At 42.5% G+C, this 25798-nt stretch overlaps 1 pseudogene; it reads left to right on the top strand.

Annotated features, from left to right (window-relative positions):
• Window positions 1–1254: 1254 nt before the first annotated feature.
• LOC112444592 (uncharacterized) lies at window positions 1255–24639 on the top strand (annotated as a pseudogene).
• The last annotated feature ends 1159 nt before the right edge of the window (window positions 24640–25798 follow it).

The following is a 25798-nucleotide window of genomic DNA, read 5'->3' as shown; positions in this document are numbered from 1 at the left end:
GGGAGCTGGCATACTGCATAATGAGTGCAGCACTTTCACAGCATAATCTTTCAGGATCTGGAATAGCTCACCTGGAAGTCTATCACTGCCAGGAGCCAGCGTGAGGAACTCTGCCTGTGGCAAAGGTCATGAGGAAGGAGGCTCGGCATACGCAAAGGCGGGATCGAGCCTCAGGAGTCCCCCTGGAAATTCTCGAGCATCTACCCCCAAAACCAGAGTCTGCCTACTTTCTGCTTTGTGCTCTCACCTACACCTCTGACTTTACGGGGGGCTGTCCCCCACTACCTCTCTCTGAAAAAAAGAGTTAACTTACAGCTCCAGTTAATAAAGTTCCTGGGTGTGATAGTGTTTCAACCTACAAACTCCTTTGGAAGTCCTCTAGCCTGCCTGAATAGGTTGTTCCGGCCACATGTGATTGCTCAGAGCCTCCCAACTGTGAGAGGCAGGAGATGTTCTAAACTGTCTAAATACAGACTCCTTTGAGCAGTTAAAAGATTGATTAGAAATTGTATTGGTGAAGGGTTTTTCACTTGTTGGGCCAATGTTTGCTGCTAAGTCTCCATATCCCTTACCTGCTGTGTCCCTGGCAGTGTTTGTAACCTTGGACCCTTGAGTTAATTCTTTGTCTTGTTATAGCCCATCACACCTTTGCTCTGTAGGAATGCAACTTTATCTAATGCTTTTGGAGGGTGGCGCTTGACTAATCACCTTTAGAGAAAAATAAGTTTTCTGAAGAAAGGGTCTTAAAATGTTAACAGGCCTCCGGGCCAGAAGATGATGCAAATCACCTAAACTTTTGCATATGTTAAGTTTGCAGGAAGAAAGCCTGGCTTACTGCATGACTCTTCCCCTTCCCCCATTATCCTCTATGCATAACTTAAGGTATAAAAACTACTTTGGAAAATAAAGTGCGGGCCTTGTTCACTGAAGCTTGGTCTCCCCATGTCGTTCTTTCTCTCACTTTCTGGCTGAATTATTCAGCCTCTTTTCTCCACTGAATTTCTTCACTGAGCTATCCTCATTCTATTACTCTTAATATCTTTGATGAATATTTAAATAAATAGGTCGCTGATGCCGTCTCTCCTTTGAATACCCTGGATCAGCCAAGGCTGGACCCCGGCACTTGTGGAAACTCCAGGAGTTGGTGATGGACAGGGAAGCCTGTCGTTCTGCAGTCCATGGGGTCACAAAGAGTCGGACATGACTGAGTTACTGAACTGAACTGAGGGAGGAAGCTTCAGGGAAGAAGGCAGGAGAGTCACGGCAGTCAAATGTGTAGTGTCAGTGAGAGAGGATAATCTGGGTGGTGAACATGAATAAGGTTCCAAAAGCTGAAATATAATAATGTACAAAAGGGCAGAGTCACTGCAGTCAGCATGACACGAGGTAGCCAGCAGGAACTTGCCCGCCAGAAGAATAAGAAAAGGCAGAGCAGCTCGGTTAAGGGAAAGCACTGAGCTGCTGGGACGATTGTTCCCCAAGCACAGGGACATGCAGATCACGCAGCAGAAGCTGAAAAAGGCAAAAGGCAAGGGGGAAGCCAAGTAGCTTTGGAGCTTTGTGTGCAACCCTCTTGCCCTTGGCCTGTGCACCTGAAGCCAGTGCCCCCACGCTGGGGTTTCCTGCCGCAGGGCTCCGGGCCCAGGACTGATGGCGTTCCCTTTGCCATGAGTCTGCAGTGAGTCCCTTTTGTGCTTCCTTCCCCTCAGGTAGCCTCTCTCCCTTTCAGCCAGTCTCAGAGGGTGAGGGGGTTATACTTTCCCAGTCTTTTTTTTTTTTTTTTTCCTGTGGAGGTCACCCCAAAGTCTTAAAATTAGCTTTGTAATTGCAAAAAAAAAAAAAAAGTACAAATGAAACATCTAATATTAACATCAATGTTTACTCAGTTTAAAAAATGAACCTTTAAAGTTCAAGACACCTTCCGCTCTTGCCAGGCCACACCACTACATAAGTTTACTATGGACTTTTTTCTGAACAATACGCTGAACACCAGCTTTAAAAAGCAAACCATCCTAAAATCCAGCTGTGCTCCTCCTCTCTGTAGAAGATGATCATAGAGGTGGGGGAGGAATGCTCTCACTGAGGGAGATGCAGCTTTGATGGTGGCTGAGACCAGTCAAGAAGGAAGGTCCCTTTCCCAGCTGACCTGAGGCTGCTCCAAGGTTGCATGAGCTTGTCGAGAGTTTCTTAGCCAAGTGACATCATCTATTCCCTTTGGTCTAACCACATCTGAAGACATGTGAAGAGAAAGAAATAATTCACAATCTCATTCAGGTGTGGAACACAAAAGACAAACAAAAAGAAAATAAGGAAAAGGAATTTTAAAGAAGACAACATGGATATGATAGCAAATACAAAGATACACAGACCTGAGTAAAGGAAATCAGAAGACAAGCCTCAAAGGAAATGGGGCAGCAGATACTAACAGAGGAAAACTGCAGTTTTTGGTGCTGAGAAGGTGTGTAGTTCACAGAAGCTGAAATGTATGGCGATGCACCTAAAACTTCACTGAAATTATATTGGAATAATACCAAAACTTAAAACAATTAAAATAAAATTCTAAAGAAACTAGAGAATCCGTCCCCAGCTGCCTAAAGCCACATCACTACATGATTTTACTCTTGTCCCATTTCCCTGAGGGACTAGCCAAACACAAAATTTAAACCACACAACCTGAAATTCAGCTGTGAGCCTCTGTCTGTCAGCAGATGCTCAGAATCATGAGTTCTGGACACTCCAGCTGAGGAGATGCAGCTTCCAGGGTGGCTGAGGAGGGTCAGAGGGGAAATTCCCCTTTCCCCCTGACTTGATACTCCCCTAAGGTCACATGATATTGATGAGGTTTTTCTTTCCTTTTTTTTTTCTTCTTTTTTGATGAGGTTTTCTTAACCAATCAACGTTATGTAGGCTGCAGCCCAGGTGGTCACAGGGAGTCAGACACAACTGAGTGACTGAACAACAATACTCACCCTGTATCTCTCAGTGTCTTGAAGACCCATTTACAAAAGAGAAATATCTTGTGAATTCACTTCAATGTGGAACATTAAACACAAATTTTAAAAGCAAATAAGTCAAAACAAAAAGAAAGGAAAGCAAATGACACAAAAGCAAACATTCTCACAGAACAGAGCAGGGCATGTCAGAGGATAGTGGCAAGGGGACGGCCAGCGAGTGAAACGGGTCCACAGGATGGTAACAGAAACACCCAAGTTGTTGGTGCTCACCAGTTTTATGATCTACTGGAATTGGAATATATTTTTTGTACACATAACGTTTAATCTAACAAATTCAATGAATCAGTCCAGTTCAGTCTCTCATTGGTGTCTGACTCTTTGTGACCCCATGAATCACAGCACCAGGCCAGGCCTCCATGTCCATCACCAACTCTCTGAGTTCACTCAAGCTCATGTCCATCAAGTCGGGATTGCGATGCAGCCTGCTCATCCTCTGTCTTCCCCTTCTCCTCCTACCCCCAATCCCTCCCGGCATCAGGGTTTTTTCCAATGAGTCAACTCTTTGCATGACATGGCCAAAGATTGGAGTTTCAGCCTCAGCATCAGTCCTTCCAATGAACACCCAGGACTGATCTCCTTTAGGATGGACTGGTTGGATCTCCTTGCAGTCCAGGAGTCTCTAAAGAGTCTTCTCCAACACCACAGTTCAAAAGCATCAATTCTTTGGCTCTCAGCTTTCTTCACAGTCCAACTCCCACATCCATACTTGACGACTGGAAAAACCATAGCCTTGACTAGACGGACCTTTGCTGGCAAACTGATATCTCTGCTTTTCAATATGCTATCAAGGTTAGTCCTAACTTTCCTTCCAAGGAGTAAGCATCTTTTACTTTCATGGCTGCTGTCACCATCTGCAGTGATTTTGGAGACCCCCAAAATAAAGTCTGCCACTGTTTCCCCACCTATTTGCCATGAAGTAATGGGACCAGATGCCATGATCTTCGTTTTCTGAATGTTGAGCTTTAAGCCAACTTTTTCACTCTCCTCTTTCACTTTCATCAAGACGCTTTTTAGTTCCTCTTCACTTTCTGCCATAAAGCTGGTGTCATCTGCATATCTGAGGTTGTTGATATTTCTCTCGGCAATCTTGATTCTAGCTTGTGCTTCTTCCAGCCCAGCATTTCTCATGATGTACTCTGCATAGAAGTTAAATAAGCAGGGTGACCACAGACAGCCTTGATGTATTCCTTTTCCTATTTGGAGCCAGTCTCTTGTTCCATGTTCAGTTCTGTTACTTCCTGACCTGCATGCAGGTTTCTCAAGAGGCAGGTCAGGTGGTCTGGTATTCCCATCTCTTTCAGAATTTTCCACACTTTAATGTGATCCACACAGTCAAAGGTTGTGGCAGAGTCAATTAAATAGAACTAGATGTTCTTCTGGAACTCTCTTGCTTTTTCAATGATCCAGCAGATGTTGGCAATCTGATCTCTCCTTACTCTGCCTTTTCTGAAACCAGCTTGAACATTTGGAAGTTCACAGTTTACGTACTGCTGAAGCCTGTCTTGGAGAATTTTGAGCATTACTTTACTGGCGTGTGAGATGGGTACAATTGTGTTTGAGCATTCTTTGGCATTGCCTTTCTTTGGGATTGGAATGAAAACTGACCTTTTCCAGTCCCGCGGTCACTGTTGAGTTTTCCACATTTGCTGGCATATTGAGTGCAGCACTTTCACTGCATCATCTTTCAGGATTTGAAATAGCTCAACTGGAATTCCATTACTTCCACTAGCTTTGTCTGTAATGATGCTTTCTAAGGCATACTTGACTTCACATTCCAAGATGTCTGGCTTTAGGTGAGTGATCACACCATCGGTGGCCCAGAGGAGCTACCCAACAGCCAAGGAGTGCTGGCTGCGCGGGTGCAGGAGGGCCGAGAGGAGGTACTCTACCTTCAAGGTCAGGGGGGCGGCTCTGAGGAGATAGCCCTCATCCAAGGTAAGGAGCAGCAGCTGCGATTTCTGGAGCAGCTGTGAAGTCATACCCCACGTCCAAGGTAAGAGAAACCCAAGGAAGACAGTAGGTGTTGCGAGAGGTCATGAGAGGGCAGACACACAGAAACCACAATCACAGAAAACTAGCCAATCTGATCACATGGACCACAGACTTGTCTAACTCGGTGAAAATAAGTCATGCCCTGTGGGGCCACCCAAGACCGGAGGGTCATGGTAGAGAGGTCTGACAGAATGTGGTCCACTAGAGAAGGGAATGGCAAACCACTTCAGTATTCTTGTTCTTGAGAACCCAGTGAACAGTACAAAAGGCAAAATGATAGGACACTGAAAGGGGAACTCCCCAGGCTGGTAGGTGCCCAATATGCTACTGGAGATCCATGGAGAAATAACTCCAGAAAGAATGAAAAGATGGAGCCAAAGCAAAAATAATACCCAGTTGTGGATGTGACTGGTGATAGAAGCAAGGTCCGATGCTGTAAAGAGCAATATTGCATAGGAACCTGGAACGTCAGGTCCATGAATCAAGGCAAATTGGAAGTGGTCAAAAAGGAGATGGCAGGAATGAACATCAACATTCTAGAAATCAGCGAACTAAAATGGACTGGAATGGGTGAATTTAATTCAAATGACCATTGTATCTACTCCTGTGGGCAGGAATCCCTTAGAAGAAATGGAGTAGCCATAATGGTCAACCAAAGAGTCCAAAATGCAGTACTTGGATGCAATCTCAAAAATCACAGAATGATCTCTATTTGTTTCCAAGGCAAACCTTTCAATATCAGAATAATCCAAGCCTAAGCCCCAACCAGTAACCCTGAGGAAGCTGAAGTTGAATGGTTCTATGAAGAACTACAAGACCTTTTAGAACCAACACCCAAAAAACGTCCTTTTCATTAGGGGACTGGAATGCAGAAGTCGGAAGTCAAGAAACACCTGGAGTAACAGGCAAATTTGGCCTTGGAGTACGGAATGAAGCAGGGCAAATGCTGATAGAGTTTTGCCAAGAGAACGCACTGGTCATAGCAAACACTCTCTTCCAACAGCACAAGAGAAGACTCTACACATGGACATCACCAGATGGTCAACACTGAAATCAGAATGATTCTATTCTTTGCAGCCAAAAATGCAGACACTCTTTACAGTCAGCAAAAACAAGACTGGGAGCAGACTGTGGCTCAGATCATGAACTCCTTATTGCCAAATTCAGACTTAAAGTGAAGAAAGTGGGGGAAACCTCTAGACCATTCAGGTATGACCTCAATGAAATCCCTTATTGTTATACAGTGGAAGGGAGAAATAGATTTCAGGGACTAGATCTGATAGGCAGAGTGCCTGAGGAACTATGGACGGAGGTTCGTGACATTATACAGGAGACAGGGATCAAGACCGTCCACATGGAAAAGAAACGCAAGAAAGCAAAATGGCTGTCAGAGGAGGCTTTACAAATAGCTGTGAAAAGAAGAGAAGCCAAAAGCAAAGGAGAAAAGGAAGGATATAAGCATCTGAATGCAGAGTTCCAGAGAATAGCAAGGAGAGATAAGAAAGCCTTCTTCAGCGATCAATGCAAAGAAAGAGAGGAAAGCAACCAAATGGGAGACTAGAGATCTCTTCAAGAAAATCACCCTACAAAAATCATGAAATGTAAACATTAAAGTATCCATACCCCATCGCCTAGACCACATGGGTACCTCTTTTGTCTACTGTTCCATTTCTCCTATGTACACACACCACCAAATTTAAATCAGCCTAAATCCCAGCCGCATCCCTCTTACCTGTCAGTAAATGCTCAGAATGTTGGTGCTGGACACTCTGTGCACATTTGAAGGTGGCTAAGGAGGGTCAGAGGGGTCCTTTCCCTTTCCTGCTGCCTTTGAGTCTGCTCCCACATCACTTGACCTTGATGAGGTTGTATTAATCCAATCAAGGTTAAGTATCACTTTTGATCTAAAAACATCTTGCAGACATTTTCCGAAAAGAGATATACCTTATAAATTCACGCATATTTGGTACAAAAGATTATTAATAGACAGCAAACAACACAAGAATAAACACAAATTCACAGAACAGAGCAGCGGGTGTCAGAGGGTGGCACTAAAAGAGGCCCACAGGATGGTAAAAGAAAAATCCAGTTTTTGGTGCTGGTCAGTTTTATAGCATGCCAGAGTTGAAATCTATTTTTACAGAAATAAAACATGTACTATTGTAACCCAAAGATATCCTAGAAAAGAAGTACTTAAAAATGACATTATCCATGCCTCAGTGCATCCCTTGTGACTTAGTGGGTAAAGAATCTGCCTGCAATGCAGGAGACCTGGGTTCGATCCCTGGGTTGGGAAGATTCCTTGGAGAAGAGAAAGGCTACCCACTCCAATATTCTTGCCTGGAGAATTCCACGGACTATATAGTCCATGGGATCGCAAAGAGTCAGGCAGGACTGAACGACTTTCACAGTGCATAAAGCCACCTGTGTACATATTTTATTTACGTCTCATTTCTCTGGGGGATAAACTGAACACCAAATAAAAACAAACAACCTGAAATCCAGCTGGGTACTTCCCATCTGTCAGTAGATACTCAGAATGGTGAGCACCAGACTCTGTGCACTGGAGGAGATGCAGCCTTGGAGGTGGCTGAGGGTCCGTGGTGGAATTTCCCTTTCTTAGCTAACTTGTTACTGCTCCCAGGTCATGTGACCTTGTTAAGATTTTCCTGACCAATCCAAGTCATATATTAGCTTTGTTCCTTCCATGTCTGAAAACAGATTAAGAGAGGAGAAACACCTATTGACTCTACTCATGTGTGAAGCAGGAAGAAACCAAGAAACAGAAAGAAAACAAGTGAAAAAAATCAAGGAACAAAACAAATCACACAAGAACACATACCAGATACTCGGAACTGAGTAGTGGATGCAGCGGGGAATTGGCAGGTGGGAGGGCCCAAGGGTAACACAGTCACGGAGAGTAAAGGAGGGAAGATAAATTGTTGGTGCCGAGTAGGTGCACGGTATGCAGGAGCTGAAATATATTGTTGCAAACCTAAAACTCATCTAATATTATAACAGAATACCTCAGAAAAATTAAAATTAAAAAAAAATTAAAGAATCTTCACCCCATTGTCACCCACATCACTACATATTTTGACTGCTGTTCCATTTCTCTGGGGGTGTAGCTGAACACCACATATATTTCAAAGCAACCTGAAATCCAGGTGCACTCCTCCTATCTGTTCAGTAGAATCTCAGAAAAATGGGTGCTGGACAAACTTCACTGGATGACATGAAGCTACTCAGGAGGCCGAGGATGTGTCCATGGGGAAAGTTGTCTTTGCAAACTGACCTTCATGCTACTCCAAGGTCACACGACCTTGTTGAGCCATTTGTACCCAAGGAATGAAATGCATGACAATAGACAGACAAGACAATTGGTTGCCCCTTACCCTTGCTCAGTTTTACCACCTGACTGTCCCCAGAATTCCTCGTGGAGATTTTGAAAGCTAATGATGGAGTCTCCCTGGTAGTTCAGAGGACAGGACTCCACCTGCCAGTGCAGGAGACATGGGTTCGATCCCTGGTGTGGGGAGATCACACATGTTACAGAGCAACTAAGCCCATGTGCCACTATTGAGCCTGCATTCTAGCACCCGGGAGACACAACTACTGAGTCCACGCACCATAGAGCCTGTGCCCTGCAGCAAGAGAAGCGATTGCAAGGAGAAGCCTGCACAGTGCAACCAGAGAGTAGCCCTGGCTCACTGCAACTAGAGAAAAAGCCCTCATAGCAAAAATACCCAGCATAGCTAAAATTAAATAAATAACTAAGAAAAAAAGAAAAGTAGTGAGGTATCAGTACCATCCTTGTGTGTGTTTCTGTGATGGACTTGGGCCTTCTTGGGGAATTGTGCTGCTCTGGCAGGAACACACCTCATCCGAGTGGATATCTGGGAAGACTCTCCCAGGAGATATGGGTTCAGGATGGATGTGTGTCAGAAGATAACTTTCCAAGTCCTACAGACAAGAGGGGCGATTTGCTTTGTGATGACATTCATTTCTTTCTTTGGAAAAGGACATTGCACTAATTCTTTTAAAAACCTGCTTGTGCGATGGGTGATAGTTTTAGATATTTTATATTCTTGCAGATTTATCCCATGAGCTTATGTGAGGGTAACACGACTGGGTTTCTGTTGAGACTGCTGTGTGCATAATTCAGGAATCAGCTGAATAAGATAAAGAGTACAGTCATGGAAGGAACTCTTCATCCACTTGGCTCAGTTCAGAGATTTGGGGACAAAATAACAAAGATTTCTGAGGTCCGGGAGGGTAGAGATCAGATGTCTGTCTCTTGAGCCCCAGGTGGTTTCCATCTGCTGACATAGGTTGAAGGCCCTCAAATAATATAAGACCAGATGTCTCTGAGACTCCTCCCAAGTCCTTGCTTGAGCAGGTCATGACATTCTGGGAAACCTTGCCAGTGGAGCTGAAGATCAGAGCTGTGTCACCCCAGGGCCTGAAGGGGTAGATAGGGTGGGGAGATGTTGAAATGAGTGGAGCTGAGATGTGTGTAAAGAGCAGTGGAGAAAGGGGGACTCAGAGAATGGGGCTGAGTCTCTGCCCACTTTCTCAGAGTGCAGACCTGCATCCTTGTGTTTACAGGGGACCATAGAAACCAGACTTCCCAGGTGGCACAACTGATAAAAACCCACGTGCCAGTTCAGGAGACATAAACAGACATGAACTTGATCCCTGAGTTGGGAAGATCCCCTGGTGGAAGGCATGGGAACCCACTCCAGTATTCTTGCCTAGAGAATCCTATGGACAGAGGAGCCTGACAGGCTCTGGTCCATGGGATCAAAGAGAGCTGGACATGACTGAAGCGATCAGCATGCCCACAGACAAAGCAACCAGACAGCAACACTGAGCTCCTTTGGCCACAAACGATTGTTTAAATATTTACAACTATTATTGTACACACAAATTTTAACTTCTTACAGAATTTTACATCCACGTCACCAGGTCTCTTCATTCTCCATTTCATGCCACGTTTTCATGAATAGGTCTTTCCCCAAATCACAATCTACTCACGTGTTTGCTGTTGTTGTTGTTCCACTGCTAGATTGTGACTAATTCTGCAACCCCATGGACTGTACCCACCCAGGTTCTTTTTTCCCTGGGGTTCTCTCGGCAGGAATACTGGAGTGGGTTGCCATTTCCTTTTCCAGGGGATCTCCTGGACCCAGGGATCAAACCCATGTCTCCTGCATTGCAGGTGGATTTTTTTTACCACTGAGCCACCAGGGAGACCTGATTGTATGTTACAGGATTTTTTAGGGGCTTGCACAAAGGATTTTTCAGGGGTTTGCCCTGCTACACAAAGAACCTGCCTGTAATGCAGGAGACCTGGGTTCGATCCCTGGGTTAGGAAGATCCTCTGAAGAAGGGAATGGCAACTCACTCCACTATTCTTGCCTGCAGAATTCCTTGGACAGAGGAGCCTGGTGGGCGACAGTCTGTGGGGTCACAAAGAGTCTGACACAACTGAGTGACTAACACTACACCTCCTACACAGGATTTTTTTTTTTCCTGATATGAAATCTAGCTGTAACTCCACTGTGATTTTAGGATTTCTGCATCCTCAGTGCAATAAGTTTGTGCTGACTGAGAAATAAGTGATCACCGAAAACTTCCCTTCCTTCATGACACTGACAGTATGTTGTATAGTCTGAGTACATGTGGACCAGAGGGGTTGCTCTATGGAGAGAGAATTTCTTAGAACCTTCTGTGAATCATTTCTCTAGAATAAATTGTTCAGAAGTATGCTTTGGTGCTGCTTAATACATTTTAGTATTTCTCAAAGGTCTTCATCTTTGTTCTTGTTTTAGTGCTTATTTTTTTCATGGAATTTCTTGTGCACATCAAGCCTGGGGCTTGGACAAATGTTTGTTGACAGTTATCAAAGTCCTAGTGGTTCTCCACATGGAGTTGGCTCACGTTGAACAGTAATTATGAAAGAAAAACTAGGCATTCTTATCCTCTGCTCACATCCTCTAGGGTCTTTAAGAGTTGGGAGTTGATGTTGAAAACACCCATATTGTATTTATAGGGAGTTCTGCTAAGTTGGAGAAGGCAATGGCACCCCACTCCAGTACTCTTGCCTGGAAAATCCCATGGATGGAGGAGCCTGGTAGGCTGTAGTCCATGGGGTCTCACAGAGTCAGACACAACTGAAGAGACTTAGTAGCAGCAGCAGCTGCTAAGTTACCTGAGGTCAGGCCAACGACTAAAGCCTTTGCCACAGAGATAGTGCTCATGTGGATCCATGTCCACAGGTGATTTGTGTCTGGACCGGGGAGTGTGATGCCTGAAGGAGCCTCCATATTGATTACAGACAGTTACTTCAGTGAGTGTGAACTTGGTGAGTTTAAATGCTAACGCTATGGCTGCTGTTCCTCCCACATTCCTCATGTGTGGAATGTGGAAGGAACAGCATGTCACCTCAGGTGAGAAAGTCTACTGAGAGCCTTCCTGGTTTTCTCTCTGGTGCTGGGTTCCCTCATGTTGTCTAAGGAAAGAGCCATGACTAAAGCATTTCCCACAGAGCTGACACTCATAGGGTTGTTCACCCGTGTGTGTTCTCTCATGCTTTCTCAGGTTTGCATATTGACTGAAGGTGCTCCCACACCCCTGACATGTATAGGGTTTCTCTCCTGTGTGGGTTCTTTTGTGCAGAGTCAATCCAGAACACTGACTGAAGGCCTTCCCACACACAAGACACACGTGAGGTTTCTCTCCAGCGTGGATTCTCTTGTGCTGACTAAGGCCAGAGCTTTAGCTAAAGACTCCCACACTGACAACATTCATAGTGCTTCTCTTTGGGATTGTTTGTCTCATGTTTTCTAAGGTAAGAGATTTGATGAAAACTTTTCTCACACAGGTGAAATTTATAGGGCTTCTCTCCTGTGTGTTTTCTCATGTTTCAGGTAGGAACTTTGAAGAGTTTCCCACACAAGTGGCATTCGAATCATTTCTCTCCAATGTGGACCCGGTTGTGGTTTCTCAGAAAATAGCCGTTTCCACAGAGACTGCATTTGTTTGGTTTCTCTCCCATGTGAATCATCCTGTGTCATCTGAGGTTAAAGTAATTATTAAAGACTTTTCTACATAGAGGACATTCACATGATTTTCCTCTAGTGTGAATAGGACCCTATGCATTAAGAAATGATCCTTGACTACATGATTTTCCACACTGTTTGCTGACATGTTACCTTCTTAAGTGAATTGATGAATGTTGAAGTGAAGATCTAGAAGCTAATTCATCTCTCAAATTAGTTCATGCAGCAGGATCCCCTTGCTGGTGAGAAACCTGTTTTGGGAAAGGAGATATGAGGCTGTTGCTGGTTTGCCCATGTCTAGGCAGACACTTATTCTTCTACATGTTCACCCTAGAGCATCAACCAGGAATAGTCTCCTGGTAAAATGTCTCCCGTGTTAGTTGCAATCATGTTGTGATACTCCCCTTCAGGCACAAACATTCTCTTTTATAGTTTCCAAACCCCAGATATCAGATTAATTTTGAAAACTTCAGTGTGTTCTAAAGACTAGGAGATGAACAATGTTCATGCTATTGACTTTTTTCCTTACATTAGTTTTAAGCTCATAATCAGTTAACCAATTTCAGACTATCCAAAAATTTGCTCTGAAAGAGCTTTATCTCAACTTACACATAGGCAACTGTGCTCAATTACCAACTTATCACACTGCTGGGTCTTTAATTTGGATGACTGAGGTTCCCACCCCTGAAACTTACTACTGACATAGTAGAGGATATGTGCTTTCTGGAGACACTTCACATGAATATAATTTCTTGTTGTTTAAGGGATCGTTCACTGCCTAAAGAATGGAAAAAATATAGATTTTAGAATGGCATTAGGGAAATAAAATGTAGACAACCACTAAGATCATTGAGTATGTTTCAAATATTGGCACTCAGTTGGAGAAACTGTATATAGCAAGGAATTACTCAATGTAGTATTTGAAAGAAATATTTTAAAAATCATTGTCTATTAGAAAATAAAAACAGAATGAAAATATAACAATGTAATGTGGGCAGGTGACATTGGGTTAGAAAATGGTGGAAAAAACATGAAATGGAAGGTTCAAGACAAGAATCACTATGTGAAAATTTAAGTGCAATAACTCCATAAGAAACCTCTTCCTTAAATACGAGAAAATGGCAGGAAGTAATATGAATTGTGATGATAGGGGCCCAGAATGATGACAACACGAGGAATATGCCCCAATGTCCTCACTTCCACTTTGGAATATATCCCTGCCTTCATCAGACTTTCATCTTGTATCTCCAAGAACTTAACACACCAGCTGAAACTGTTTTGCCCTGAAGCCCAGGCCCCTGACGCTCACCTGGACTCTGACCTTGGAGACCTCCTGCTCCTTCAGTCCACAGCTCTGTTCCTTGTTTCAGCTATGAAATCATATCTGATTTGCTAATTTGATATCCTGCTTGATTAAAAAAAAAAAACAAATGTGGATTTTGAGTGTGGACTAATTACCCTTTGCTGTGCTCAAGTCATGGGTAAGGTAGTGAAGACAATAAAGAGATAATTGAAGGTTAGTGCAGGTAACATCTTCACCGGACAGAATAGTGAAGGTCCTTCAGCAGACCAGGAGGAAACCCAGAGCAGCAGCAAAAACAGTGAGGCTGTCTAAGGCTGATGCCCGTGCACCAGTTCAGAGAGAGGCCACAGAATCCTCATTCTTTTCCAAATGGGAAAGATCAAAAGACTCTACAGTGGGCTGAATATTCCTGTCAAACAGGATCCAGTAGTGATTCACCTTATAGGAAGAATCGAAATTATGTCATATACAGGACTCCGGTGGTAAGTCTTCATGGAGTGATTCGAACAGAAGAATTATTATTTTAAATATGTGATCCTTTTATTTATGCATTAAAATGTCCATTGAATCCCCAGTCCTGTTCCGAATGTTGAGACTAAGTACCAATAAAGATATGAAAGCGGGGGCTGGGCAGGGAGGTGCGGCACAGGCTGCATTGCTTAGAGTAAGGATCTGGCCTGAATACCCAGAGTGCTATCTGAGCGAAATAATTTAGGCTAGCAAACCAGACTGTGGGATATCTACCACGTGAAAAGCCAGCCCTAACCTAAGACACTGCCAGGCCCGCACATGGAACAAAGAACTAAACAGAGATAGCTGGCTGCAGACCATCCCCCTCTGGTGACAGGCAGCCAGAGCCAGAAGGGGGCAATTGCAGCCCCACAGAAACATTATCTATAAAACTGTAAGCAGGCTTTTTTGCTAACTAAAACTTCTTGGGGGTCTGGACAGTCAACATCCGCCTGAGAAGGTGCACCGGTTGTACACCTAGATAACCGAGCAGCGGGGAGGCGATAAGTAGCAGCAATAGTGCTCGCCAAACACCTCATCACCTGAGATGCTCGGACCTGGGAAGGGCACAAAAAGCAGGCCTAACCGAGTCTGCGCCTCTGAAGACTACCCAAGTGCCTGAACCTGAGCGGCTTGGAGCCGGGAGGTGCAAGCAGCCCAGGGCCAGCCACGGATGGTTCTGGGGGAACAACCTAGAGCCTGAGCAGTGTGGGCAGGGAGGCTACACGCGCCATGACTGGGGGCAGACCCAGTGTGGCTGAGGCACTGTGAGCACACGCCAGTGTTATTTGTTTGCAGCGTCCCTCCCTCCCCACTGCTAGACTGAACAAGTGAGCCTAAAAAAAAAATAAAAGTGTCCACCACCGTTCCCTTTGTGTCCGGGCGGAAACCAGACACCAAAGAGACCAGCAAACAGAAGAAGCTATAACAGAGGGAATCGCCTTGCAAGCTACAGGCCATAGATTAAAACCTGTGGTTAGTACCGACTACATAGGAAGGGGCCTATAGATCTTGAGAAATATATGTCGGACCAAGGAACTAGCCAAAAGTGAACTGACCCCACAATATTCACAACAAAACCACAGAAAGTCCTAGATACATTTTTATATTTTTACGATCATTCTTTCTTTCTTTATTTTTTAATTAAAAAAAATTTAAGTCCTCTATTATTCCTTTAATTTTCACTTTTATAACCTACTATTACTTTGCAAAAAAAAAGACCCTATTTTTAAAGCAAACTTCATATATTTTTTTTTATAATTTTTGTGACCTTGTTTTTTTTTTTCTTCTTTTCTTTAACATTGTATTTTTGAAATTCAAATCTCTACTCTAGATTTTTAATTTTAGATTTTTGGTATTTGTTATCAATTTTGTACCTATATTTTCGTTATAATTTTTGTGACTTTGTTTTTGTTTGTTTGTTTTCTCTCTTTCTTTTCCTTCTTCTTTTCTTTAACATTGTATTTTTGAAATTCCAAACTCTACTCTAGATTTTTAACTTTTGCTTTTATGTATTTGTTACCAATTTTGTACCTTTAAGAACCCAATCTTCAGTACCCATTTTTCACTAGGGAGCGAGATTACTGGCTTGACTGCTCTCTCTCCCTTTGGACTCTCCTTTTTCTCCACCGGGTTGCCTTTGTCTCCTCCCTAACCTCTCTCTACTCTACCCAACTCTGTGAATTTCTGTGTGGTCCAGACGGTGGAGAACACTTAGGGAACTGATTACTGGCTGGATCTGTCTCCCTCTTTTTCATTTCCCCCTTTTATCCTCCTGGCCACCTCTGTCTCCTTCCTCCTTCTTCTCTTCTCTGTATAACTCCATGAACATCTCTGAGTGGTCCAGTTGTGGAGTGCACATAAGGAAGCGATTACTGGCTAGCCCACTCTCTCCTCTATTGATTCCACCTCATCTCATTCGGGTCACCTCTAACTCCCTCCTCCCTCTTCTCCATGTAACACTGTGAACCTCTCTGGGTGACCCTCACGGTGGAGAAACTTTTCATCTTTAATGTAGATGTTTTATCAATGGTGCTGTATAGAAGGAGAAGTTTTGAAACTACTGTAAATATAAGACCGATAACTGGAAGCAGGAGGCTTAAGTCCAAACCCTGACTCCAGGGAACTCCTCACTCCAGGGATCATTAATTGACAGGAGCTCATCAAACGCCTCCATACATACACTGAAACCAAGCACCACACAAGAGACAACAAGTTCCAGGGCAAGACATACCAGGCAAATTCTCCAGCAACACAGGAACACAGCCCTGAGCTCCAAGACACAGGCTGCCCAAAGTCACCCCAAAACCATAGACATCTCATAACTCACGACTGGACACTTCATTGCACTCCAGAGAGAAGAAATCCATCTCCACCCACCAGAACACCGACACAAGCTTCCCTAACCAAGAAACCTTGACAAGCCACCTGCACAACCCCACCCACAGTGAGGAAATTCCACAATAAAGAGAATTCCACAAACTGCCAGAATACAGAAAGGACACCCCAAACTCAGCAATTTAAACAAGATGAAGAGACAGAGGAATACCCAGCAGGTAAAGGAACAGGATAAATGCCCACCAAACCAAACAAAAGCCAAAGAGATAGGGAATCTACCTGATAAAGAATTCTGAATAATGATAGTGAAATTGATCCAAAATCTTGAAATTAAAATGGAATCACAGATAAATAGCCTGGAGACAAGGATTGAGAAGATGCAAGAAAGGTTTAACAAGGACCTAGAAGAAATAAAAAAGAGTCAATATATAATGAATAATGCAATAAATGAGATAAAAAAACACTCTGGAGGCAACAAATAGTAGAATAACAGAGGCAGAAGATAGGATTAGTGAATTAGAAGATAGAATGGTAGAAATAAATGAATCACAGAGGATAAAAGAAAAACAAATTAAAAGAAATGAGGACAATCTCAGAGAACTCCAGGACAATATTAAACGCTACAACATTCGAATCATAGGGGTCCCAGAAGAAGACGACAAAAAGAAAGACCATGAGAAAATACTTGAGGAGATAATAGTTGAAAACTTCCCTAAAATGGGGAAGGAAATAATGACCCAAGTCCGAGAAACCCAGAGAGTCCCAAACAGGATAAACCCAAAGTGAAACACCCCAAGACACATATTAATCAAATTAACAAAGACCAAACACAAAGATCAAATATTAAAAGCAGCAAGGGAAAAACAACAAATAACACACAAGGGAATTCCCATAAGGATAACAGCTGATTTTTCCATAGAAACTCTTCAAGCCAGGAGGGAATGTCAAGACATACTTTAAGTGATGAAAGAAAATAACCTACAGCCCAGATTATTGTACCCAGCAAGGATCTCATTCAAATATGAAGGAGAAATCAAAAGCTTTACAGACAAGCAAAAGCTGAGAGAATTCAGCACCACCAAACCAGCTATCCAACAAACACTAAAGGATATTCTCTAGACAGGAAACACAAAAACAGTGTATCAACAATAAAGTAAATGGCAATGGGATCATACTTACCAACAATTACCTTAAACGTAAATGGGTTGAATGCCCCAACCAAAAGACAAAGACTGGCTGAATGGATACAAAAACAAGACCCCTACATATGCTGTCTACAAGAGACCCACCTCAAAACAGGGGACACATACAGACTGAAAGTGAAGGGCTGGAAAAAGAATTTCCATGCAAATAAGGACCAAGAGAAAGCAGGAGTAGCAATACTCGTATCAGATAAAATAGACTTTAAAACAAAGGCTGTGAAAAGAGACAAAGACGGTCACTACATAATGATCAAAGTTCAATCCAAGAAGAAGATATAACAATTATAAATATATATGCACCCAACACGGGAGCACCGCAATATGTAAGACAAATGCTAACAAGTATGAAAGGAGAAATTAACAAGAACACAATAAAAGTGGGAGACTTTAATACCCCACTCACACCAATGGACAGATCAGTTAAACAGAAAATTAACAAGGAAACACAAACTTTAAATGATACAATAGACCAGTTAGACCTAATTGATATCTATAGGACATTTCATCCCAAAACAATGAATTTCACCAATTTCTCAAGCACACATGGAACCTTCTCCAGGATAGATCACATCCTGGGCCATAAATCTAGCCTTGGTAAATCAAAAACATTGAAATCATTCCAAGCATCTTTTCTGACCACAATGCAGTAAGATTAGATCTCAATTACAGAAGAAAAACTATTAAAAATTCCAACATATGGAGGCTGAACAACACGCTGCTGAATAACCAACAAATCACAGAAGAAATCAAAATTTGCATAGAAACGAATGAAAATGAAAACACAACAACCCAAAACCTGTGGGACACTGTAAAAGCAGTCCTAAGGGGGAAGTTTGTAGCAATACACGCATACCTCAAGAAACAAGAAAAAAGTCAAATAAATAACCTAACTCTATACCTAAAGCAACTAGAAAAGGAAGAAATGAAGTACCCCAGGGTTAGTAGAAGGAATGAAATCTTAAAAATTAGGGCAGAAATAAATGCAAAAGAAACAAAAGAGACCATAGCAAAAACCAACAAAGCCAAAAGCTGGTTCTTTGAAAGGATAAATAAAATTGACAAACCATTAGCCAGACTCATCAAGAAACAAAGGGAGAAAAATCAAATCCATAAAATTAGAAATGGAAATGGAGAGATCACAACAGACAACACAGAAATACAAAGGATCATAAGAGACTACTATCAACAATTATATGCCAATACAATGGGCAACGTGGAAGAAATGGACAAATTCTTAGAAAAGTACAACTTTCCAAAGCTGGACCAGGAAGAAGTAGAAAATCTTAACAGATGCATCACAAGCACGGAAATTGAAACTGTAATCAGAAATCTTCCAGCAAACAAAAGCCCAGGTCCAGATGGCTTCACAGCTGAATTCTACCAAAAATTTAGAGAAGAGCTAACACCTATCCTACTCAAACTCTTCCAGAAAATTGCAGAGGAAGGTAAACTTCCAAACTCATTCTATGAGGCCACCATCACCCTAATACCAAAACCTGACAAAGATGCCACAAAAAAAGAAAACTACAGGCCAATATCACTGATGAACATAGATGCAAAAATCCTTAACAAAATTTTAGCAATCAGAATCCAACAACACATTAAAAACATCATACACCATGACCAAATGGGCTTTATCCCAGGGATACAAGGATTCTTCAATATCTGCAAATCAATCAATGTTATACACCACATTAACAAATTGAAAAATAAAAACCATATGATTATCTCAATAGATGCAGAGAAAGCCTTTGATGAAATTCAACATCCATTTATGATAAAAACTCTCCAGAAATCAGAAATAGAAGGAACATACCTCAACATAATAAAACTATATATGACAAACCTACAGCAAACATTATCCTCAGTGGTGAAAAATTGAAAGCATTTCCTCTAAAGTCAGGAACAAGACAAGGGTGCCCACTTTCACCATTACTATTCAACATAGTTTTGGAAGTTTTGGCCACAGCAATCAGAGCAGAAAAAAAAAATAAAATAAAAGGAATCCAAATTGGAAAAGAAGAAGTAAAACTCTCACTGTTTGCAGATGACATGATCCTCTACATAGAAAACCCTAAAGACTCCACCAGAAAATTACTAGAACTAATCAATGAATATAGTAAAGTTGCAGGATATAAAATCAACACACAGAAATCCCTTGCATTCCTATACACTAATAATGAGAAAACAGAAAGAGAAATTAAGGAAACAATTCCATTCACCATTGCAATGGAAAGAATAAAATACTCAGGACTATATCTACCTAAAGAAACTAAAGACCTATATATAGAAAACTATAAAACACTGGTGAAAGAAATCAAAGAGGACACTAATAGATGGAGAAATATACAATGTTCATGGATTGGAAGAATCAATATAGTGAAAATGAGTATACTACCCAAAGCAATTTATAGATTCAATGCAATCCCTATCAAGCTACCAACGGTATTCTTCACAGAGCTAGAACAAATAATTTCACAATTTGTATGGAAATACAAAAAACCTTGAATAGCCAAACCTATCTTGAGAAAGAAGAATGGAACTGGAGGAATCAACCAACCTGACCTCAGGCTCTACTACAAAGCCACAGTCATCAAGACAGTATGGTACTGGCACAAAGACGGAAATATCGATCAATGGAACAAAATAGAAAGCCCAGAGATAAATCCACGTGCATATGGACACCTTATCTTTGACAAAGGAGGCAAGAATATACAATGGATTAAAGACAATCACCTGAAGAAGTGGTGCTGGGAAAACTGGTCAACCATTTGTAAAAGAATGAAACTAGAACACTTTCTAACACAATACACAAAAATAAACTCAAAATGGATTAAAGATCTAAACCTAAGACCAGAAACTATAAAACTCCTAGAGGAGAACATTGGCAAAACACTCTCCGACATACATCACAGCAGGATCCTCTATGACCCACCTCCCAGAATATTGGAAATAAAAACAAAAATAAACAAATGGGACCTAATTAAACTTAAAAACTTCTGCACATCAAAGGAAACTATAAGCAAGGTGAAAAGAAAGCCTTCAGAATGGGAGAAAATAATAGCAAATGAAGCAACGGACAAACAACTAATCTCAAAAATATACAAGCAACTCCTACAGCTCAATTCCAGAAAAATAAATGACCCAATCAAAAAATGGGCCAAAGAACTAAATAGACATTTCTCCAAAGAACACATACAGATGGCTAACAAACACATGAAAAGATGCTCAACATCACTCATTATCAGAGAAATGCAAATCAAAACCACTATGAGGTACCATTTCACGGCAGTCAGAATGGCTGCGATCCAGAAGTCTACAAGCAATAAATGCTGGAGAGGGTGTGGAGAAAAGGGAACCCTCTTACACTGTCGGTGGGAATGCAAACTAGTACAGCCACTATGGAGAACAGTGTGGAGGTTCCTTAAAAAACTGGAAATAGCACTGCCTTATGATCCAGCAATCCCACTGCTGGGCATACACACTGAGGAAACCAGAAGGGAAAGAGACACGTGTACCACTATATTCATCGCAGCACTGTTTATAATAGCCAGGACACGGAAGCAACCTAGATGTCCATCATCAGATGAATGGATAAGAAAGCTGTTGTACATGTACACAACGGAGTATTACTCAGCCATTAAAAAGAAAACATTTGAAAGAGTTCTAATGAGGTGGATGAAACTGGAGCCTACTATACAGAGTGAAGTAAGGCAGAAAGAAAAACACCAGTACAGTATAGTAACGCATATATATGGAATTTAGAAAGATGGTAAAAATAACCCTGTATGCGAGACAGCAAAAGAGACACTGATGTATAGAACAGTCTTTTGGACTCTGTGGGAGAGGGAGAGGGTGGGATGATTTGGGAGAATGGCATTGAAATAGGTATAATGTCATATATGGAACAAGTTGCCAGTCTAGGTTTGATGCATGATACTGGATGCTTGGGGCTGGTGCACTGGGACGACCCAGAGGGATGGTATGGGGAGGGTGGAGGGACGAGGGTTCAGGATGGGGACCACTTGTATACCTGTGGTGGATTCATTTTGATATTTGGCAAAACCAATACAATATTGTAAAGTTTAAAAATTAAATAAATTTAAAAAAATAAAAATATGAAACCTGGCCAAGATAACCTTTCAGTGTGGTAATGAAAAGTGCCATGAAAAGGAATGTCTTCCTTTAAGTAATTATGAAGACTATCAGAGAATCAGGAAGCAGCAGGAGTAGGACACAGGGAAGCTGTTCTAAATGCTTGTTCAGTGAGTGATTGAACAGAATGGACACAGGTGCAGGCACATCCCTGTTGACAGACTCACCTACAGAGACCAGGTGGGTGACAGTTTCCAGCATCACATTTCTGAACAGGTTTTTCCGGGACTTGTCTAGCAGGCTCCACTCTTCCTGGGTGAAGTTGACTGCTACATCTTTATATGTCACCAATTCCTAAAAAACTGGATGTTCTGGTTCAGACAGAGCAGCCCTACCACTGTCCAGAATGGGCGGTTGAGCTGAGGAAGGATGGGGACTGGGTGCAGCTTCAGGAGGAAGCATCACTACTCACCAGGGGCTCCATCCTTAAGCTCAGTCACCGGAAGCCTTTCTCAGGATCTCACTCACAGCCGATCATGCACTAGGCAGGCCAACCTGAGGATGGAGAAGCCATGAGACCCCAGTCCTGTGCTTCCACACCCACCTGAATTCAAGCCCCAACCTTCACCTGGGTGTAGCTCCAGCCCAGCACTCAGAAACCGGTGGTGCGTCCAGGGAATACTATGCAGCTTCTTCTCTTCCAGATCCCATGTGAAGAGCTAGAGCTGCGGTTGCTAACAAAGAAAGTCAGAGTCTGCAAATAAGAACGTGCTAAGCGTTGACTTTGTTTTCATCAGCCCGTGGCACCCAGAATCGCTCAGTGTCCTCCTGGGTTCCCACCCTCGGGGACCCTGACTCTCGCCAGAGTGGATGATGGTTTACTGCTGTAGGTAAACACTCTGGAAGCCCCCAGATCATCTCCTGCCTTATGCGCCCACAATGCTTCTCCAACAGCCCTGGCAGTCCTCAGGAAACACACTGCCTTCCAGCTCCCCTCAGCCCTGACATTAGTTCTGTCCCACAGGCACATGAGTATCAGTCCCCTCCAGTACTTTGGCCTCCTCATGCGAAGAGTTGACTCTTTGGAAAAGACTCTGATGCTGGGAGGGATTTGGGGCAGGAGGAGAAGGGGACGACAGAGAATGAGATGGCTGGATGGTATCACTGACTCGATGGACACGAGTCTGAGTGAACTTCGGGAGTTGGTGATGGACAGGGAGGCCTGGCGTGCTGTGATTCACAGGGTCGCAAAGAGTCGGACACGACTGAGTGACTGAACTGAACTGAACTGAAGGACCTATTTTAGATGGAGTTGATTCGAGGACTTATTCCATTTGGAGAAACCATAGCACCTATCTGGCCAGCCTCATCCTTAACATCCTCCGAACCAGAAGGTAGCCGGCATCCAGGAGTCACAGTGTTACTGTCATAGACTGTTGCAGTTCTCTAGATCAAGGATGTTAAAAAATATGGAAAAACAGGTTTGGGAAGAAATTGCTTTATTTGCCAATTTACCAATGACACCCAAAGATTCCAAAAACTTTAATATGACAGAGTTACACTAGAGGAAGGAGCAGCTGTCATTTAATTTTGCTCAGTCAGTGTTCTGTGATCAAATTCCTTTAGGGTAACAAAGGTCTCCCTGGTTTTACCTGTAATATGACCTCTAACATTAGCAATCAGAAGAAGCTCCCTGTAATCTCTCTTCATGTTTATCACCCAGTTTGGGAGGAACCTCTCCATATATCCACAGTCGATCCCTTCATCACATCCCCTCTGTCTTGAAACAGAAATCTCCCTAAAGATATTTGCTCTCAGGCTCCTGCTCGCCAGTCCTCCATTCACAATAAAAATGAAAGCCTAGGGATCATTTCCTATCAGAAATGAATTCCTGGATCCATGCCTCTGCTAACTGTGGAGAGGAATCAAGTGTCTAGGACAAAGCACAAACCCCAAAATCCACTCAAGGAAGTGATTGAATCACTGATTGGATTACCCGTGGGATGGACTGTGTGTGCTTGCTAAGTCACTTTGCTGCTGCTGCTGCTAAGTCCCTTCAGTCGTGTCCGACTCTGTGCGACCCCATAGATGGCAGCCCACCAGGCTCCACCATCCCAGGGATTCTCACTTTAGTCGTGTCCAATTCTGCAACCCCATGGATCATGAGGGGCTGTCCAGGAAAACTGATCAAGATTTGCCTTTCATTTTGACTTAAAGATAATTTCAGAGTGAAGTGACATGTTCTTTTTCACTCTTAGAATTTTCCTTCTACTGATAAGAGGAACAGGTAAATTCCTATGATATGGAAGGAAGCCCCAGTCATATGCAAAAGGGCAGTCACACCAGTGGACACATTTCAAGAGACCTTCCATCTTGAAATAATTATGTCAACATAAAAATCTATCTCAAGTCACATAAGAAAGGAAGAAAATTGCTTGATGAAACCCATAAAAGGAGAGTAATTCAGAGAGGCAGAAAATGAAGTATTTAGAAACAAATTAGTAAAAACATCAGATGGAGATCAACAGCCAGTAGAACTTTCCAAGATGAAGGGCATGCTCTATACCAGCGTTGTATGATACAGAAACTGCTGTGCCACACGTGTATCATGACAAGAGACTTGAAATCTGGATGGCACTACCAACGATGTGAAAGTTAGCTATTCGGTTGCAGGAATTTAAATATTCCAGCCACATGGGGCTGTATTGGAGAGCACATGGCTAGGATCTTCGGTTAGGCAGATGAAATAATTAAATAGATTTAAGACAACAGTGTTGGAGTTGAAAAAAAGGGATGTGACCAGTCAAAATTTGGAAATGAGAATGGCAAAGAAAATGTTGACACAGTATGAGTCAGAGACCATAAAAGGCTGCTTTGACACCAGTGTCTAGAGACAGATAAGAAATAACATTTAAGGGAAAGGAACACACTCCTATCTCAGTTTGGAGGACTCACCAAAACCCCAAATTGCAGGAGCTGATGAAGCCAAGCGGATTCTGAGGGCTCCACAGCAAGCAGCTGATTTCTCTTTCTTCAAGGTCCCAAGCAGTGCAGCTTCTTCTTCTCTGAACAGACGCATCCCTCTGTTTGACTTCCTTTTATACCTGAATAACGGCCTATAATCCAATGTAGGCTATGGTTCACCTTATCAGGAACCCTCTTCAATTTGATTATTGCTTTTGCTTTGCCTTGACTCAGTCCTGTCCGACTCTTTTCGACCCCATGGACTGTAGCCTACCAGGCTCCTGTGTCCATGGGATTTTCCAGGCAATAGTACTGGAGTGGATTGCCATTTCCTTCTCCAGGGCATCTTCCCGACCCAGGGATTGAACCCAGGTCTCCCGAATTGTAGACAGATGCTTTACCATCTGAGGCACCAGATTAGGTTTCCCAAACTAATAGGAAAGTATAACCCTCAAGCATGTTGAAGAACAAGGATGTAATGACATTGTCCAGGGACAGTGAGATGATCCATTATTTCCTTCTTCATCCATAAATATTTTGAGTGCATTTTCTGCACCATGAACCATACTATGTCTTCAAAACAAGCAGGACATCAGATACACTGGGATTCTGGGGAAACGAAGCTGGGATTCTCTAGGAGAAATTAAAAATAAAATGCAAAATGAAGAACTGATCACTTGAAAGATAAATACTGAGGTGACCATATAGGACCTACTGCTGGACTGCAGAGCATGACTTATTAAAGCACTGGCCACACAGGGCCTTTAAGAACATGTTAAAAATTTATTAACTGTGCACAGAAAATGGGAAGACAATTTTATCCTCTATTTGTTGGTTAGTGGGGAAATCAACAAAAAATTTTCCTACATAGTAAACTATTGTAATTTATTTTACTTCCATGCCATGCACAGTTGATTTCTATATTGGAGTAGAAATATTACCGGTATGGCAATGGTTCTTTAAGCTAAAAGTTCCTGGTTCCCAAATGGAAAAAATTACACCAGAGGACATAGTGAGTATTTCATTGCATCTGAGGACATTTTGCTTATACCCCATATAATGCCTGGGAATCCTATTATTTCATGCGTTTCAGTTCCATCTCCCATGTTCATTAAAGAAATTTCATCTGGGTTGCTTCCATGTCCTGGCTATTAAAAGCAGTGCTGTGATGAATATTGGGGTACACGTGTCTCTTTCCCTTCTGGTTTCCTCAGTGTGTATGCCCAGCAGTGGGATTGCTGGATGATAAGGCAGTGCTATTTCCAGTTTTTTTTTTTTTTTTTTTAGATGGACTGAATATTCTTTATTTATTTTTTT

The sequence above is a fragment of the Bos taurus genome, chromosome 27, assembly GCF_002263795.3.
Source record: "Bos taurus isolate L1 Dominette 01449 registration number 42190680 breed Hereford chromosome 27, ARS-UCD2.0, whole genome shotgun sequence".
Taxonomy (NCBI): Eukaryota; Metazoa; Chordata; class Mammalia; order Artiodactyla; family Bovidae; genus Bos; species Bos taurus.
This window is presented reverse-complemented; position numbering and strand designations above follow the sequence as displayed.